This window comes from Stomoxys calcitrans, chromosome 4 (assembly GCF_963082655.1).
Source record: "Stomoxys calcitrans chromosome 4, idStoCalc2.1, whole genome shotgun sequence".
Classification (NCBI taxonomy): Eukaryota; Metazoa; Arthropoda; class Insecta; order Diptera; family Muscidae; genus Stomoxys; species Stomoxys calcitrans.
Genome location: NC_081555.1, coordinates 138,967,438 through 138,988,498, shown reverse-complemented (window position 1 = coordinate 138,988,498; position 21,061 = coordinate 138,967,438). Strand labels below are relative to the sequence as shown.

At 37.2% G+C, this 21,061-nt stretch overlaps 1 protein-coding gene across 6 annotated transcripts in view; it reads right to left on the bottom strand.

Annotated features, from left to right (window-relative positions):
• The window catches only part of LOC106083452 (neurobeachin), a 414,708-nt gene that overhangs the window by 235,996 nt on the left and 157,651 nt on the right, over positions 1 to 21,061 (bottom strand). The window lies entirely within an intron of this gene.

Sequence of the window (21,061 nt, the reverse complement as noted above, 5' to 3'; positions counted from 1 at the left end):
GTCGCCTCACCCCCAAATACCCCCAAATGGGCATATCAGCAGACCATGGCTATATAGGATTCAAATGAAAGATATTTGGGAGTAGATTAAAAGTATATTTTCCCCCTAAATATACGTCGAATATATTAATTGATCCATTATGGCAATATGGGACTCGAATGAAAGGTATTTGAGAGTAGAAAACGAATTTAAAATCCAATTTTGGGGGTACGCCCCAAATCACGCCTTAAACTTAACTTTATTTTTGACTATAGCAATATGGAGCTCAAATCAACGGTATTTGGGAGTAAAGAACGAATTTAATATCTATTTTCTGGGCAAAGTGCCGGTGGCCTCCTTAGCCCCAAATCACCCTTCAAACGGCTCATACTTACCGACCAAGACAATATGGGTTTAAAGTAAAGGGATTTGGGAGTGGAAAAGAATTTGATATCCATATTTGAGTCGAAATGTCTCCCCTTCTCACTACCCTAATTTCAAAAATACCAGATCTCGAAGATTGGTAATGCGATTAGTTCGAAATTTTTTACACTTTGAGTCGAAATTTCTCCCCTAAAAAGCACCTCTCATTACCCTAATTTCAAAAATCCAAATCTCGGAGATTGGTAATGCGATTAGTTTGAAATTTTTTACACCTTAACAACCATTTGGGAGTAGAGTACAAATTTACCCAGGAACGGAGCAGGGTTGAACTTTTCACACATCAAAGAGTGTTTTCCGATACAAGTTAAGTTTATCTACGATAAGGGACCCTTTTTATAGCCGAGTCCAAACGGCGTGCCGCAATGTGACACCTCTTTGGGGAAAATTTTTTACATGACCATGCATGGTATGAATGTCGCCAGCATTAAGAGGGGACAACCAGCGCATTAAATTTTGTCCGAAGTTCCAATATGATTCAAACACAGGCCTTTAGCGTCATAGGCAGACATATGCTACACGATATCCACATTCAGGACGAAGTGTCCTTACCCTAAAAACATATTAGAGAGATAAAGAAGGCGCAGTGAAGCGGGCCCTGTCCAGCTAGTAGTCTATATAATCTTGACCGTCTCAACGTTCTGAGTCGATCTAACCATGTCCGTCCGTCCGTCTGTCAAAATCACGATAGTGGTCGAACGCGTAAAGTTAGCCACTTGAAATTTTGCACAGATACTTTTTAGTGATGTAGGTCGTTGGGTACTGCAAATGGGCGATATTGGTTCAGATTTAGGTATAGCTCCCATATAATCCGATCTCCCGAATTGACTTCTTGTGCCTTTACAAGCCGCAATTTTGGTGCGATTTGGCTGTAATTTTGTATGTAATCTTCCGCTATGACTTTCAACAACTGTGCCAAATATAATGCGAATCAGTCTATAACCTGATATAGCTCCCATATAAACCGGTCTCCCGATTTGACTTCTTGAGTCCGTACAAACCGCAATTTTTGTCAGATTTGGCTGAAATTGTGCATGTGGTCTTCCGCTACGACTTTCAATAACTTTGTCAAGTACGGTCCAAATCGGTTCATAACCTGATAAAGCTCCCATAAAAAACCGATCTCCCAAATTGACTTCTTGAGCCCGTACAAACCGCAATTTTTGTCCGATTTGGCTGAAATTTTGCATATACCGTTCCTTTATAACTTCCATCAACTTTGCCAAGTTGATGGATATAAACCATATAAACCGATCTCCCGATTTGACTTCTTGAGCCCTTATAAGCCGAAATTTTTGTCCGATTTGGATGAAATTTAGCATGCGGTGTTCTGTTACCACTTCCAATAACTGTGCCAATTACTATCCAAATCAGTCTATAACCCGATATAGCTTCCATAAAAACCGATCTTCCGATCATCTTTGTTCGGTTCCTAGAAGCTTTAATTTTTGCTGTTTTGACAGAAATTTGGTATGTAGAATAAAATTATGTTTATTTTGTATAAATTTTTAGCAGAATCCATGATGGTATGTTCCCAAGATTCGGTCAGGCCGAACTTAGCACGCTTTTACTTGTTATGCCTATTTTTATTTATTTTTGTTTACTGTATACTATTTGCTGTAAGGGATACTTTTATACCACTTTCACACTCAACTTAACACCTTTACCTATAAGTATGTGCATAAAACCAAAAATTTGTTAAAATTCACTGTTCTCTTTGTGCCAACCAAAACATGCCATTTGCCCTAATACTCAGCATGCCTACCGACATACATAAGTATTTTCTAATCCAATTTCAATTTGAAATTGCCAACAGAGATGAAGCGACAACGACGATATGATGATAATGTTACCTTGTTTTATTTGCAAATATTGAACAAATACTCTCACACATACACATAAAAATATCAAAGTTTTCACAAACAAAAACAGCAGCATGAACAACAACAATAATAACAAGTACAGTTTCATTTCCACAGGGCAGCAATATCAAATATATACTCCCGCAGGTACTAATACCCATTGAAAAGTAATAGACTTTGAGCAAACAAAAGCATGAATTGATGCTGCATAAAAAACTTTTGCCTCTTTTCCTCTCTCTCTCTCCCATTTCATCAATACTCATAGGCTGTGGCAGCAATAGTTGATTCATTGGAAACACAGCTTGCGTGTAATAGGAAATTCTGACATAGCAAAAAGGTACTGTAACATTCAGCAGACAGCCTAATAACCACCCACTAATGGCAATAAAAGCAAACATTTCTCTACACATACACACACACGTACTCGTACATCATTGTAGGCAAACGAAATGAGAATGTTCTCACAAACGTACACAAACCGAGAGTATTTGTTTACCAGCTCATTATGAAATAACTGCACGCGTTGTAAATATGACTACGGGAAATACCCACCATACATACTAAACAAATAATGATAGCACACGCAGAGACGCACTCCGTTATATGTAAACAAATGAAAATGTGCGGCTAGTTGATATGCTTTCAGAGGACTTTTGTCAATGTAACTAGATCTAACCTTTTAAATAATTTGAAGAGGAATTTAATAAAATTTTAGAAAAAGGTATTCAATAAACCTACGCAAAAAAAAGTTAAAAATTTATTCTTAACACGAAGAGAAAATTAAAATTTCTCTGAAGACAAAATTTAAAAAAAAAATTCCCAGAAGACAAAATTAAATTAAATTTTCTTTAGAGGCACAATTTCAAAAATTTTTTATCCAAAAAACAAAATTTCTTTAAAATGTTACTAAAGACAACATTTTAATCAAATTTTATCTCAATTTAATCTCAAGAATAAATATCAATGCAATTTCTTCTAAACACACATTTTTAAATAAATTTTTTCTAGAGACAACATTTTAATGAAATTTTGCTAAAGACCGAATTTCTATGATATTTTCTCTTAAGACAAATTTCTATGAAATTTTCTCTAAAGACAAAATTTCTATGAAATTTTCTCTAAAGACAAAATTTCTATGAAATTTTCTCTAAAGACAAAATTTCTATGAAATTTTCTCTAAAGACAAAATTTCTATGAAATTTTCTCTAAAGACAAAATTTCTATGAAAGTTTCTCTAAGGACATAATTTCTATAAAATTTTCTCTAACGACAAAATTTCTATGAAATTTTCTCTAACGACAAAATTTCTATGAAATTTTTTCTAAAGACAAAATTTCTATGAAAGTTTCTCTAAGGAAATAATTTCTATGAAATTTTCTCTAACGACAAAATTTCTATGAAATTTTCTCTAACGACAAAATTTCTATGAAATTTTCTCTTAAGACAAAATTTCTATGAAATTTTCTCTAAAGATAAAATTTCTATGAAATTTTCTCTAAAGACAAAATTTCTATGAAATTTTCTCTAAAGACGAAATTTCTATGAAATTTTCTCTAAAGACGAAATTGCTATGAAATTTTCTCTAAAGACAAAATTTCTATGAAATTTTCTCTAAAGACAAAATTTCTATGAAATTTCCTCTAAAGACAAAATTTCTATGAAATTTCCTCTAAAGACAAAATTTCTATGAAATTTTCTCTAAAGACAAAATTTCTATGAAATTTTCTCTAAAGACAAAATTTCTATGAAATTTTCTCTAAAGACAAAATTTCTATGAAATTTTCTCTAAAGACAAAATTTCTATGAAACTTTCTCTAAAGACAAAATTTCTATGAAATTATCTCTAAAGACAAAATTTCTATAAAATTTTCTCTAAAGACAAAATTTCTATGAAATTTTCTCTAAAGGCAAAATTTCTATGAAATTTTCTCTAAAGACAAAATTTCTATGAAATTTTCTCTAAAGACAAAATTTCTATGAAATTTTCTCTAAAGACAAAATTTCTATGAAATTTTCTCTAAAGACAAAATTTCTATGAAATTTTCTCTAAAGACAAAATTTCTATGAAATTTTCTCTAAAGACAAAATTTCTATGAAATTTTCTCTAAAGACAAAATTTCTATGAAATTTTCTCTAAAGACAAAATTTCTATGAAATTTTCTCTAAAGACAAAATTTCTATGAAATTTTCTCTAAAGACAAAATTTCTATGAAATTTTCTCTAAAGACAAAATTTCTATGAAATTTTCTCTAAAGACAAAATTTCTATGAAATTTTCTCTAAAGACAAAATTTCTATGAAAGTTTCTCTAAGGACATAATTTCTATGAAATTTTCTCTAACGACAAAATTTCTATGAAATTTTCTCTAAAGACAAAATTTCTATGAAATTTTCTCTAAAGACAAAATTTCTATGAAATTTTCTCTAAAGACAAAATTTCTATGAAATTTTCTCTAAAGACAAAATTTCTATGAAATTATCTCTAAAGACAAAATTTCTATAAAATTTTCTCTAAAGACAAAATTTCTATAAAATTTTCTCTAAAGACAAAATTTCTATGAAATTTTCTCTAAAGACAAAATTTCTATGAAATTTTCTCTAAAGACAAAATTTCTATGAAATTTTCTCTAAAGACAAAATTTCTATGAAATTTTCTCTAAAGACAAAATTTCTATGAAATTTTCTCTAAAGACAAAATTTCTATGAAATTTTCTCTAAAGACAAAATTTCTATGAAATTTTCTCTAAAGACACAATTTCTATGAAATTTTCTCTAAAGACAAAATTTCTATAAAATTTTCTCTAAAGACAAAATTTCTATAAAATTTTCTCTAAAGACAAAATTTCTATGATATTTTCTCTTAAGACAAAGGTTAGGTTAAAGTAGCAGCCTGCCATCAAATTCACTTAGACGTTTCCGTCTATTGTGATACCACAGGAAACGGAGAAGGAAGATGCCTTATAGTTCCCACCATTGAACCATCCAGATCGCTTTAAAAAGCCCAAAGCATGCGAATGTTCACATCCGCTAAAGCAGACAAGTTCTTAAAGAAATGAGAACCTAAAGTGGAACTCCTTCTGACTGCCAATGAGGGACACAGACACAGCAAATTTTCTATAATCTTTTCTTCCTCAACGTCCTCACAGCTTCGACAAAAGTCGTTACTGACAATTTTCAGTCTATCAGCATGTTTCCCGATCAGATAGTGACCTGCCATGACAGACACAATGACTGAGACGTCTGTTCTAGCCAATAACAGCAAAGCAGTAGACCTCTTCAAGTCTAGATTGCAAATGCAAATTTTTCCTATGAACATTCCACTAAGGAACAGGGGCAAACTTCTCACATATCAATGAGTGCAGTCGGATTCGAGTATTAAGCTCAATGATAAGGGGCCTCCTTTTTATAGCCGAGTCCGAACGGCATGCCGCAGTGCGACACCTCTATCGAAAGAAGTTTTACATGGCATAGTACCTCACAAATGTTGCCAGCATTAGTTGGGGAAAACCACCGTTGAAAAGTTTTTCTGATGGTCTCGCCAGGATTCGAACCCAGGCGCTCAGCATCATAGGCGGACATGCTAACCTCTGCGCTACGGTGGCCTCAAGTCTAGATTAGGCTACATAATTTTGGAATGCTCACAGCACCCTCTTTATGACCATATATCATTCGTTGCCCTTCGGGCCTGATCCTGAAGACTAGCTTAAATGTCGCTAGAGGCGAACGTACAGATTCCAGTTCCCCTAGAATATGTAAGGTCTAGGCCTAGTCTCGCAATTTCATACGCTTTACAATTCCTTGGGATATCTATGTGGCCCGGCTCCCAGAACAGTTAAATTTCGAACTGTTCAGCCATCTCATTGAGAGATTTGCGACAGTCGAGGGCGGTTTTTGAATTTAGAAATACATTCTCCAGAGATTTAATGTCTGCCTGGCTGTCTGAGGAGATATTTATGCTGGTTGTCGTTATGACATTATATCTGAGCCAGAGAAGTGGTAGATTCTTCAATTGCAAAGATCTCCGCTTGATACCCACTCCAGTGATTGGGTGACCTTCTCAATGTGACCAATTTTAGTATTTCAAAGTACACCCCAAAGCCCACCTGGTCGTAAGTTTGGAACCATTCGTATAGAAGTCTATGAAACTTCTATTACCAGGGATATCGTAATACCAATCGGTTTTATCAGGAATAGTGGTACAGTAATTTTTATTCAAAAGCGGCTCTGGCAGAGTGTAATCCACACTGCCTGAAACATTGGATATTGTATTAAGCATAACACAGTGTCTGTAGCCGCTACATGATCAAAGAGAAAGCTCTCTCAGCCTTACAGCTGTGGTCGCAATTTGCCTCGCCACAATGTCCAGAGGTATTAGGTGTAGCTTTAAATTCATTGCATCAGATGGTATCGTCCTCATGCGGCTGTGATGAACAAACAAGCCATCCTTTGGATTCGGTTGAGTATTTACCAGTAGGTGGACTTTTGAAGTGACGTCCACCAAACCACAACACCATATATTGGGTTGCCCAAAAATTGCTGATTTTTCATATAGTCGGCGTTGACAAATTTTAAGCAAATTTTAAGCATTAATCGAATTGGATCGTCATGTAACTGAGCGTGAGATAGGAGAGAAGTTAAATATACCAAAATCAATCGTTCATTATCACATAAAAAGTCTTGGACTGGTGAAAAAGCTTGATATTTGGGTACCACATGTATTGAAGGAAATTCATTTAACAAACCGAATCAACGCTTGTGATATGCACCTTAAACGCAATGAATTCGATCCGTTTTTAAAACGAATCAGAACTGGAGATGAAAAATGGATTGTTTACAACAACGTTAGTCGAAAACGATCATGGTCCAAGCATGGTGAACCAGCTCAAACCACTTCAAAGGCTGATATCCACCAAAAGAAGGTTATGCTGTCTGTTTGGTGGGATTGGAAGGTTGTGGTATATTTCGAGCTGCTTCCAAGGAACCAAACGATTAATTCGGATGTTTACTGTCAACAATTGGACAAATTGAATACAGCCATTAAGGAGAAGCGAACAGAATTGGTCAATCGTAAAGGTGTCATATTCCACCAGGACAACGATAGACCGCACACATCTTTGGCCAATCGCCAAAAACTGAGTGAGCTTGGCTGGGAACTTTTGATGCATCCACCATATAGCCCTAACCTTGCACCATCAGACTACCATTTATTTCGATCTTTGCAGAACTCCTTAAATGGTAAAACTTTCGGCAATGATGAGGCTATAAAATCGCACTTGGTTCAGTTTTTTGCAGATAAAGGTCAGAAGTTCTATGAGCGTGGAATACTAAATTTGCCAGGAAGATGGCAAAAGGTTATCGAACAAAATGGCAATTATATATTTGATTAAAGTTCATTCTAAATTTGATTAAAAATGCATTTACTTTCTTTTAAAAAATCCGCAATTACCTTTTGGGCAACCCAATAGCATTATAGGCCTGATAACTGCAGTATATACCCAGTGCATGACGCGCGGTCTAAACCCCCCAAGTTTTGCCAATGGCTCTCTTGCAGGTGTATAGGGAAAGAGTTTCCTTTCTTGCCCTCTCCAAAATGAAGTTCAATTTCCTGTCCAGGTATTTTGCGCTTTCTGTAAATGAAAGATTCTCTGCTTCCAAGGAGACAGGTGTCACTGTAGGTGTCACTGCTGAAAATAACTACTTCTGTCTTGCACGGATTTACGCCTAGACTATCTTCAGTAGCCCACTTTGCTGTGGCACGTAGAGCATCCTGACCTACATTTCTTAGAGTACTGGGAAACTTTCCCTAACCACAAAAAAATGACATTTTTGTCCCCCGACCCAACAGGTGGATTTTTTTTTTAAATTTTTTTCTAAAGACAAAATATCTATGAAATTTTCTCTTAACTCATTCCCATGAAATAAAATTTTCTCTTATAGACAAAACTGATGGAATTTTTTTTAAGGGTAAAATTTTATACATTTTTTTCTATAGCCAGAAATTTTTGATAAAAGTTGTGGCGGTAGGCTTAATGTATGGCGACGGATCATTGATTAGGGGAGACCTTTCTTGCTGACAAACAGTGTACTTTGGGTTGGGTGTACCTTGGCTTTGTCATGATCTTTTTCAAACGAGGATGGCTCTTAATGTAATAGGCTCCGGGGCAGCCATCTATACTGGGTTCGTTGGAATTAGGGATTCACGATATTGAAAGCACAGAAAATTATGCCCATACACCTGCCCTATAGGACTGTCACAATAAATGTGGACATTTAGGCAACGCTGGAGACTTTGACGGTGGCCCATATGAGGTCTAGAGTTGTTCAATTTAGAAATGTGCGCGTGAGTGATTTTCTACTCACGCTCTTTCTTGCGGACTGGCTGGGTAATTAGAGCTGGGTGTACCTCGGCTTTGCCTAGATCTTTTGCAAACGAGAATGGCTCTAAATTGAATGAACATCGGGGCAGCTGTCTACATAGGGTTCGTTGGAATTAGGGATTCACATAGGCTTTTAAACAGGTGTATCGTCTATCAGGCAGCCACTGCCACCTATGACCCTGTACATCTTGGCTCGATTCCTGCCGAGAACATGACAAAAATTTGCAGCGGTGGTTATCCTTTACAAATGCTGGCGACATTTGTGAGTTACTATACCAAGCAAAGTGCATAACAGCCATGAAAAAACTACTCCCCAAAGAGGTGTCGCCTTGCGGCTCGCCATTCGGGCTATGCTTTATAAAGGAGATCTCTTATCATTGAGCTTAAACTTGAATCAGACGACACTCATTGATATGTGAGAAGTTTGCCTTTGGTCCTTAAATGGAATGAAGGTGGGCATATCTGCTTTTGCGTCTATCAGATGGAGGTCTTCACGATCTTGAAGGCAATTAAGATATTGCTCATGCAGCTGCCCTATCGAAATGTCACGATTTATGTGGACAGTTAGGTGACATTGAAGACCCCGGCGTTGGGCCATATGAGATCAAGGGTTTATAAACCATGGGAAACACTGCTGATTCCAGGGCCTTAAGGAGTGGCGGGGAAAGAGGTGGTCGATGAGATAGCTAAGAATAGATCGCTAATGAATACCCATCGTGACTGTTAACTCTCTCATGTGTCAGCTTCTTGGTAGGATGGAAGTTGACAAAAGCCCTTTAGCCGAGACCCTCCAGTCGATTGATTTTTTCGCAATAGTACACCACTTATCATGGGTGTGAGAAAGCATGATCTCGGACCGCTGATTGGAGTCCCAACCAAATATTGCAACATCAAAACTTTGACGTTGCGCAAAAGACTGTGAGAGACACACTTCTGTTGGATCTGTTGTCGAGAGGGGGAATTGTAAACAGCTGGGCAGGCTAGGCTACCATTGCGCCCGGTAGCCTAGTTTATAGCGTGCTTGGATTATCAGTGCAGGGGTTGTGGGTTCGATTCCCGTCAGAACCCTTGGTCTGTCGCTACTGTGGTATTGCAATGGATTTAAAATTGTCTAAGTGGGTCTGTAAAGGACTGTCACTCTTATCTAACCTAACCTAGTGCCATTGCATCGCAATCTAGGAGAAGACTAGGGCTTGAGGTGAATACCACTTTCCATGTTTGCATTTTCTCCAGCACCTCGCTTCACTCAGGATTACCTGAAGTAGGCAAAGCTCTTGGCCTCTCTCTTTTCCGTGAATTTACTCTTCTTTTTTGCCTTTCTACTGGTGTGCACTGTGGGTCCCAATCTCTATTTATCGACACCTAGCTTTCCGTTTTCTCTGAGTTAAACAGTTAGCAACCCTTCAATCTAACCAAATATAAACTACCCATGCAAAATATTATCATTTTAGAGATTGATATGGAAAGTTAATGTTATAATTGGGCCATATTAGTGTAACATTGAAAAATGTCAGCCAAATCGGATAAGAATTGCGCCCTCTAGAGGCTTAAGAAGTCAAGATCCCAGATCGGTTTATATGACAGTTATATCAGGTTATGTACCAGCAGTTATTTCAGGTTATGTACCGATCAGGTTATTATGTACCATACTTAGCACAGATTTTGGAAGTCACAACAAAACACATCATTCACAATTTCAGCCAAATCGGATGAGAATTGCGTCCTCTAGTGGCACAAGAAGTTAAGACCCAAGGCAGATTTATATGACACCTACATATATCAGATAATGGACCGATTTAAACCATATTTAGCACAATTGTTGGAGGTCAAAACAAAACATCTCATGCCAAATCTCATCTAAATCGAATGAGAATTGCGCCCTCTAGTGGCTCAAAAAGTCAAAATCCAAGATCGGTTTATATGGCAGAAGTATTTGTGCTATAATTCAAGCGCCTAGCTTTACTCCTTCGCAAGTAAGCGTGCTTTTGACAGACGGACGGAAGGACGGACATGGCTAGATCGATTTAAAATGTCAAGACGATCAAAAATATGTACTAATAATGGGATCTTAAACGAATAGTTCTAGGTGTTACAAACGGAATGGTGAAATTAGTATACCCCCTTCCTATGATGGAGGATATAAAAATTTAATGACACTATAAATGCCCTCGATGCCCTCGTCAAATTTTCATGACATTTCATATATTCATTGTTTAGAGCATTTAACGTAGACAGGAAATCGAGGATCTAACGTTTAAAAGTAACCTTCCCATTATCCTCTAGAAGCAAACACATACACTATTGTCACCTACTTTCTCCATTACCTAAACATTTTCCCTTGTAGACAAACTATAGTTCCCAAATGTCTTCTACTCCTAATACGAACATACATAATGCCGCATGTCACAAAATACCATTTAACTCCAATACCATTTGCAAGCTTGGTACTTATCATTATCCTCTTTTTCAATTTTCCCCAATAGTACTGTGTAAACTTCAAAGCCTCATTCGAAACTATTCTATAATAAATTTTAACGAAATTTTTAAGCCTAGCACATATTTGAATACAGACATTTTTGGAAGCAATAGTTGTATATACGATGTGGCCCTAGCTCTAATGGTCGACAATTGCTTTGACTATTTCAACTGAATTTTTCGATTATCCTCTTATCACAAATTCCCAATAAAGGCGACACACACAACACACTTAGCCATTCATGATGTGCTGAATGCTACTGGCATTGAGAGAGATTTCTCCCAAAATGTATGAGTGTAGGTGCCCGATGGGCTAACAACCATACAAGCACATCCTCACACACATGCACATCGATTTTAACTAAAATGAAATTCAATATGAATGAATAAATTTCTCATATATTATGGGATAAATCGAAAAATGTATTCCCCATAGAAATGAACGAGTACGAAATTCAAATACTCTCTCATATAAGTACAAAAAGGATATGTGTGGGAAATTTGCACACACGCACACAACAGCTACGCACGTTTTCTCTTTATATACACAAATGTGTAGAACAGCAGCTATAATAAGAGAGCAAAAATCGATAGAAACAATAAAATCAAACGAACAAAAAAAACAACAGCAGCATTGTTAAACATGGGCAACAATTGCAGACACATGTCACCACATGACACAACATAAGAAGAGTCGGCTGAATAAAATCGTATTCACACTTGGCAACCCCCCCCATCCACCATCACTCAGAATCTTAAACTGACAAACCTTAACACATACTACATGTGCGGGTATGTCTGTACACAAGTAAATATCATTATAATGTTACTTGTTTATATATTGGTTATTATCCTTCAACTATATTTGAATCGAGCATGTGTGAGAATTTCAATGTGTGATTACAATACGAGAATATAAAAATATGAGGGTGTAATGGAATTTAAAAAAAAAATTCTATACAATAAAATTTTGACAAATATTTTATGTAACACAATTTCTAATAGATTTTAAATTTTGAGAAAAATTACTACTGATATATAATTTGAAATACAATTTTGACATAACTTTCCATACCAATGAAATTTTTCTATAAAATCCAGAAATAAAATTTTAAAAAATTTTGTAGAAATTTTTTTTATAAAAATTTGACAAAATTTTATATAAAAAAAGAATTCACAATATTTCCTTAAAAAATTGTTTGAAAGAACCAGTAAGACAGGGTTTTTGAGCATGGTTAATGTGGTATTTGTACAAAGAGCCGTTTTCGCAATAAATACGATACAAATTCAACATACCAACGTACGGCCCTTGAAGCCATCACACCTTATATGGTTGAAAAGTTTTCTAACCAAAGACGAAACTAGTTCCATAGTGGTTGGTTTGTTTTGCAATATCTGGCTTTCCCCTTCCATTTGCAAAGAAAAATCTCCGATCATTGAGTCTGAGAAACAAAACCGAAAATTGTGAAATTTAATGATAATTTCCCCTAAGAGGCAAACAACTTGAAAATGAAAAAAAAAAAAAAAAAAACGGTGAAAGAGCTAAATTCGGGCGGAGGTGATTATATACTGCCCTATCACCGAGTCTTTGTACTATTGGGTTGCCCAAAAAGTAATTGCGGATTTTTCATATAGTCGGCGTTGACAAATTTTTTCACAGCTTGTGACTCTGTAATTGCATTCTTTCTTCTGTCAGTTATCAGCTGTTACTTTTAGCTTGCTTTAGAAAAAAAGTGTAAAAAAAGTATATTTGATTAAAATTCATTCTAAGTTTTATTAAAAATGCATTTACTTTCTTTTAAAAAATCCGCAATTACTTTTTGGGCAACCCAATATTCGAGCATTTTTTGTGAAACGAAATCTGTCGTTTGTTTCAACATTTCTTCAGAGATTAGCAAGAAAAGCCGCAACTCATTCTACGAGATGATTGTTCAGTTCCAAGACGTAATTTCGGCGGGGCCATTGGACTTTGGCGGAACCAACCTTACTTATCATCACATAAATACGGGTGATACCGCCCCCATTACGCAGCTTGCCGGGCGTGCCGATTGCTGATATTGGTCAACGCAACGTATTTCAACCATTGCAGAGCCCTTGAACGTCTCCTGTAGTGCTGTTTAGAAAGAAATACGGCCCAACAAGGTGTCACGTCGTGCTATGTTCGACCGGGCCGAATATTATATACCCTCCACCATGGATTGCATTGGTCGAGTTCTATGCGCGGTATCTTTTTTAAGGCAAACAAAGAATATTCAATAAGAACTGTTATGCTATTGGAGCTATATCAAGTTGTAGTCCCGATTCGGAATATGTTCAGCATTGTAGCTCATTTCATATTGTGCCAGACATTCGAGCCAACTGGCAATCTGTCCGTGGGGTTTCTTTGAAATAATATAGCCATTTAAGAGTTGCGTGGTCAGTCTGTATATTGGTGAAAGTGTTTAATAGCCAGTACTACAGCAAGAAGTTTCCTGTGTGTGACGCAATAATTGCACGCAAACAAACTTTTGGAGCGATTTACTACTAGGTTGCCCAAAAAGTAATTGCGGATTTTTCATATAGTCGGCGTTGACAAATTTTTTCACAGCTTGTGACTCTGTAATTCCATTCTTTCTTCTGTCAGTTATCAGCTGTTACTTTTAGCTTGCTTTAGAAAAAAAGTGTAAAAAAAGTATATTTGATTAAAATTCATTCTAAGTTTTATTAAAAATGCATTTACTTTCTTTTAAAAAATCCGCAATTACTTTTTGGGCAACCCAATATTCGAGCATTTTTTGTGAAACGAAATCTGTCGTTTGTTTCAACATTTCTTCAGAGATTAGCAAGAAAAGCCGCAACTCATTCTACGAGATGATTGTTCAGTTCCAAGACGTAATTTCGGCGGGGCCATTGGACTTTGGCGGAACCAACCTTACTTATCATCACATAAATACGGGTGATACCGTCCCCATTACGCAGCTTCCCGGGCGTGCCGATTGCTGATATTGGTCAATGCAACATATTTCAACCATTGCAGAGCCCTTGAACGTCTCCTGTAGTGCTGTTTAGAAAGAAATACGGCCCAACAAGGTGTCACGTCGTGCTATGTTCGACCGGGCCGAATATTATATACCCTCCACCATGGATTGCATTGGTCGAGTTCTATGCGCGGTATCTTTTTTAAGGCAAACAAAGAATATTCAATAAGAACTGTTATGCTATTGGAGCTATATCAAGTTGTAGTCCCGATTCGGAATATGTTCAGCATTGTAGCTCATTTCATATTGTGGCAGACATTCGAGCCAACTGGCAATCTGTCCGTGGGGTTTCTTTGAAATAATATTGCCATTTAAGAGTTGCGTGGTCAGTCTGTATATTGGTGAAAGTGTTTAATAGCCAGTACTACAGCAAGAAGTTTCCTGTGTGTGACGCAATAATTGCACGCAAACAAACTTTTGGAGCGATTTACTACTGGGTTGCCCAAAAAGTAATTGCGGATTTTTCATATAGTCGGCGTTGACAAATTTTTTCACAGCTTGTGACTCTGTAATTGCATTCTTTCTTCTGTCAGTTGTCAGCTGTTACTTTTAGCTTGCTTTAGAAAACAAGTGTAAAAAATGTATATTTGATCAAAGTTCATTCTAAGCTTTATTAAAAATGCATTTACTTTCTTTTAAAAAATCCGCAATTACTTTTTGGGCAACCCAATATAATATTCAATCGCTAGCTCTTTGTTGTCTTGAACTTGTCTGAGGACGGCACCTGCTGCACAATTTGTTGCATCCGTGTCCAGTATCAGTGGTTTAGGCTCATCCGAGAATGCCGGAATTGGTGGAGAAAAAAGTTTTTCCTTCAGTTGTTCGAACGCCCGTTGGGTATCTGCGTTCCACTGGAATTTGTGCCGTTCCTTCGTCAACTTATTTACTGGCTGAGCACTTCTTGAAAAATTTTCCACAAACTTGCGGTAGTAGAAACAAAGTCCTAAGCACGAACGCAGTTGTTTTTTATACCCTCCGTCATAGGATGGGGGTATAATAATTTCGTCATTCTGTTTGTAACACCTCTGAGACCCCATAGAGTATATATATTCTTAATCGTCATGTAATTTTAAGTAGATCTAGCCATGTCCGTCCGTCCGTCTGTCCGTCGAAAGAACGGTAATGTTGATATAGCTGCCATATAATCCGATCTTGGGTCTTGACCGATTTAACTGAAATTTTGCACGTAGTGTTTTGGTATCACTTCCAACAACTGTGTTAAGTATGATTCAAATCGGTTCATCATCTGATATAGCTGTCATATAAACCGATCTTGGATCTCGACTTCTTGAGCCAAAAGAACGCGCAATTCTCATACGATTTGGCTGAAATTTTGCAAGATGAGTTTTGTTATGACTTTCAATAAGTGTGCTAAGTATGGCGCAAATTGGTATATAACCTGATATATCTGTCATATAAACCGATCTGGGATCTTTATTTCTTGAGCCTCTAGAGGGCGCAATTCTCATCTGATTTGGCAGAAATTTTGTACAAGGCCTTCTCTCGCATCCTTCAACATACGTACATATGCTCTAAATCGATCAAGAGCTTGATAAAGCTCCTATATCCTAAACCTATCTCCCGATTTTCCTTCTTGAGCCCCTACAAGGCGCAATTCTTTTCCGAATGAACTGAAATATTACACAATGACTTCTACTGTGGTCTCTAACAACAAACCAGGTATGGCCCGAATCGGTTTATAACCTGATATGGCTGTATTAGCAAAGCGGTATCCTTTGTTTGCCTAAGAAGAGATACCGTGCAAAGAACGTGAAAAATGCCATCCATAGTATAGGGTAAATCAGATTCGGCCCGGCAGAACTTAGCACGCATTTACTACTTTTGCTTTAATGGGTTCGTCAATGAGCAAAATATGCGTTGTTGGCCAAGTGACAATCAACATGTGTCTAACGAATCAACACTTCATCCACAAATAATAACTGTTTGGTGCGGTTTGCATGCCGGAGGCGTCATTGGGTCATACTTCTTCGTCGACAATGCCAGTCGTCACAGTACCGTAAACGGATAACGCCAACGCACCATGCTCACTGATTATTTTTGGCTTGAGTTGGAAGATATGGACGACATGTGGTTCAACAGGAAGCTGCCACAAGCCAAACAGCACACGTAACAATAGATTTATTGAAGAGTATGTCTGATGGGAGTGTTATGTCAAGAAATGGCCCAGTCGATTGTCCGCCTCGTTTGTGCTATTTGACTACTTCCTTTGTTGCTTAGTCACCAAATTCCAAGAGGCCGACGGCGTTTGAAGAGTTCAGAGTCAACATTGAATGAGAAATAACGATTGTTTCGGCTGAAATGTGTCACCAAGTCATCGAAAATTTCGTCCAAGTACTGACAAATACAAATGTGCCCGCGAAGGATATATGAATGAAGTCGAGTTGCAAATGCAAAAAAAAAATGCAAATTTTGCCCATTAACATTCCACTAAGGATCAGGGGAAAACTTCTCACATATCAATGAGTGCAGTACGATTCAATTTTAAACTCAATGATAAGGGGCCTTTTTTTATAGCCGAGTTCGAACGGTGTGACGCAGTTCGACACCTCTTTGGAGAGAAGTTTTACATGGCATAGTACCTCACAAATGTTGCCAGCATTAGGAAGGGAAAACCCAGGTGTTCAGCGTCATAGGCGGACATGCTAACCTCTGCGCTACGATTGCGTCGGATGAAGTCGAGTTACATTCATAAATGTTTTGATTGTAATTCAAGCCGACTATAAAGTTTTTGAAATTTTTGAAATATCTCAAATGGCTTGCGATTTATTTGAAAAAAAGTTATCAAGTCCTTATTGGAAAGCTCAACCAATAAATTGCTGGCCTTAATTATATAATAAAAAACTAAAAGCAAGCTAAGTTCACTTGGGCCGAATCTTATATACCCGTCACCATGGATCACATTTGTCAAGTTCTTTTTGGTATCTTGTATTAAGCAAAAAAAAGGATAATGGATAAGAATTGCTATGCTTTATCAGCTTATGGACCGATTTGGGCCATACTTGCTTCGGTTGTTGGAAATCATAGTAGAAATCATTTCAGCCGAATCGGAGCTTTTTAACCAATCTTCAATAATGGTAAGTATTTGTTAAAAATTTCAAGCGCCTTGCATTATTCCTTCGAAAGTTAGCGTGATTTCGACAGACGGACGAACGCTAAATTGACTTAGAATGACAAGGCGATCAAAAACATATATAAAGGGTGATTTTTTTGAGGTTAGGATTTTCATGCATTAGTATTTGACAGATCACGTGGGATTTCAGACATGGTGTCAAAGAGAAAGATGCTCAGTATGCTTTGACATTTCATCATGAATAGACTTACTAACGAGCAACGCTTGCAAATCATTGAATTTTATTACCAAAATCAGTGTTCGGTTCGAAATGTGTTCAAATTTTGACAAATTTTGTTCAGCGATGAGGCTCATTTCTGGTTGAATGGCTACGTAAATTAGCAAAATTGCCGCATTTGGAGTGAAGAGAAACCAGAAGCCGTTCAAGAACTGCCCATGCATCCCGAAAAATGCACTGTTTGGTGTGGTTTGTACGCTGGTGGAATCATTGGACCGTATTTTTTCAAAGATGCTGTTGGACGCAACGTTACGGTGAATGAACACATTTCGAACCGAACACTGATTTTGGTAATAAAATTCAATGATTTGCAAGCGTTGCTCGTTAGTAAGTCTATTCATGATGAAATGTCAAAGCATACTGAGCATCTTTCTCTTTGACACCATGTCTGAAATCCCACGTGATCTGTCAAATACTAATGCATGAAAATCCTAACCTCAAAAAAATCACCCTTTATTTTGTTGGGTTTCAGAATGTTAAAAAAATGATTTTTAATGTTGTAGAACTATAGTGGCTTGGGAAATAATTATAATTTTTTTCATTTCTTTCAAAACATTAAAAAAAAAAAATGTTATAATAATTTTTAAAAAATTTTAAAAAAATATTACTTTGTCAATATAAATGCTCTAAATAATAAAAACATGATATTGCATCACAATCGGAAACGGTAATTGAGGGTCAGGCGTTAATGGGTTCATATAAAAAACTTCATGTCGTTACACTCTAATGCACATATCATTGTAACACAGTGCTTGTCGTTTTACCATGGCTGCATCTTGTTTGAAGTTTGCCAGATAAATGGATCCTAGCCCGCTTTCATGAGGTAAAAATATATGTATGTAACTGATGTTGGCCCCGAAAGGACATTGCTCACAAACACACACATAGCACATACACATAAATACAGCACATTTGGTGATAATCGCATTGATTGTTTGCCCACATAGACGTGAGTATACATGGGAATGAATGAATATTTGCACTTATTTGATATGTAATAAGTTTGTGTGCGTGTGTGTGTGTGTGTGGGTGTGGGTGGGGGTATAAGAACAGCATGAGTGATGTTTTTCGTTCATTCGCTCTTCACTTATTTTTGTATGCATTGCATAGTCTTTGTTTGAAATTGAAATTCAGTAGTTACCAGCAAAAAATGTTGTTAGGTCTTACAAACAAAAAAAAAAAGAAATGTTCCCTGGGAGTTCAAGAGAATTTGTAAATGTTTTCCTTGAAACCTTTGAAATATATCGTCTGGTTTTTGGTACTCTCTTGCCCCAGCAAGAGTCTTAATATAAATATTAATGAATATAATAACATTTTGCGTATGCGTGTGGGGGGTATTTGTTTATATTCTCAGATTTCTTTAGCTAAGAAATATAAAGAAAAAAAAATTCCACAGGATTTACCTTTTTTTGCTGTTGATGGGAGTTTGCATTTTTTTGTATACTGACTCTCTTTCAATTCATTTACATATGTTTGTGCGTGTGAGATTTCGGATTTTGATACATCTGTGCCTGCTGGTGGCATAGGCATACAATTTGTGTGGAAGAGTGCCACAGCTATTCACTTTAATCAAAGCCAAATTGAAAATGAACTTGTCCTTATTCAAGCACGAACTGTATTTGTTAAATTCATTAGAGATTTAGCTCATCGTGCATATCCGCAAAAGTGTTCGCTGCGTATTATTGAATTAAGGCCACATGTGGCATCCACAATGATGGGTATAAAATTGCTTATGCACTGGCAGCAACATAGCGTGGGGTTCTTGATTATCAGATCCTTTGTATTCAAATTGTATTACAAAAAGATATTATTGAGTTAAACGGAAGTATATTTAATTGGCAAAATGATTGCGAAACATTCGAGGGAGAAGTGCTTAATTTGGTATATGTGAGAATTAGCCCTAACATTTTTTTATGTTATTAAAACGGGCCAACAAGGAGCTAAAGGATGGTCATGTGTTATTTGTAAATAACAAGATGGGTTAGGTTGAAAACTGGTTTAGCATAGTACTCCACTATGTCCATCCTTTAGATACTAACAAGGAAAAAGGCATTAAATTCCGCCGGACTGAATTTTGGACACCCACCACCTTGGTCATAGTACGGTGAACTATGCTTCGTTTATGAACTCAGAGTTGCTATAGCGAAATATGATCCTAAATTTTAACAAAACTCAACACGAACGTCGAGGGGCTAATACAATTTACTGCTCACAAATGGATTCGAACCCAGGCGTTCATCATCATAGGCGGACATGTTACACCGATCTGTATCATATACAGCAAGGATGTCCAAAAGCCTTACGTTGCTGCCAAACTTCAACGAAATCGGACAGCAAATGCGCCTTAAATGGGTTCAAGACCTTAAATCTGGAGATTGGTGTTTATGGCAGCTACATCCAAACATGGAACAATCAGGCCAGTATAAAAATTGGGTGTCGAAGAACCCAACACAGCTGTCTGAGACAAATGTCAGCGAAATCGGACAATAACCGCGGCTTTTATGGGCCCAAGAACTTTAATCGTGTGATCGGTATAAGTGTCAGCTTTATCCAAATATAGGCCGAACCTAAACTCGGACTGGGTGGCCACAAAAGGCTTGGGATTAACCAAATTTATTGGCTGCAGTCCACGATTATATCACAATGATGTCACATGCTTCTATTCTCTATTCATTCTCACATCAGCTTAAGTCTCATGTCCGCAGTGGCTGTGTCACACTTAATCTGTATGTCTATGGGTCGGATACCTAGAATAGTCTCCCAGTGCCCTAGTTGGCGTGGTCCTCATGGCTCCGCCTATGCAAAAACAACCTGTTCTCTGAATCTGTTGTATTATCCTTATGATGCACTTTCTCCATCGCAGCCCATTAAACTACTGAGGCGTAAGTAAGTATTGGTCTAATCACGCTCCTGTACTGCCAGTGGACTATTCTTGAATTCAGGCCCCATTTCGAGCCTACAGCCCGGCTAAATAGTGCCCACCTTCTGTGAGCCTTCTCGGTACGCTCCTGAATGTAACACTTTCAATTTAGTTTCCTGTCCAAGATCACACCTAAATATTTGACCTTGTCAGATATCGAAATTGTTCTATTGAGGAAACGTGGTGCGTCAAATTGACCCACCTTCGGCTGCCTCGTGAACAGGCATATTTCAGTCTGCTAAACATTGAGACCCCAGGTCTAGCCCAGTCGTGTGACATCTGCAAGACCCGTTCGGCACCTTTTGCATAGCTGGTTCGGATCCTTACCTCTTAGATGTATTATAACATCGTCTGCGTAGAAGACAGGTACAAATCTCTCCTCAGCCAATATCCGTAATAGGTCATTTATGGTAGTTACCCATAGGAGTGGCAATAAAAAGCCCCCCTGTGGCGTGCCTTGTGCCACTTTCTCCCTTATATTTATGTCATGGGACATACAATATAACCATCTGTTCTTCAGCATATGGTTTATACAGTCTCTAAGGGCCGGGTCCACCGGTCCTATACTGGTCTGATAATTGGATCAGTGTGTCGATCTGCACATTGTAAAAGGGTTTTCACCA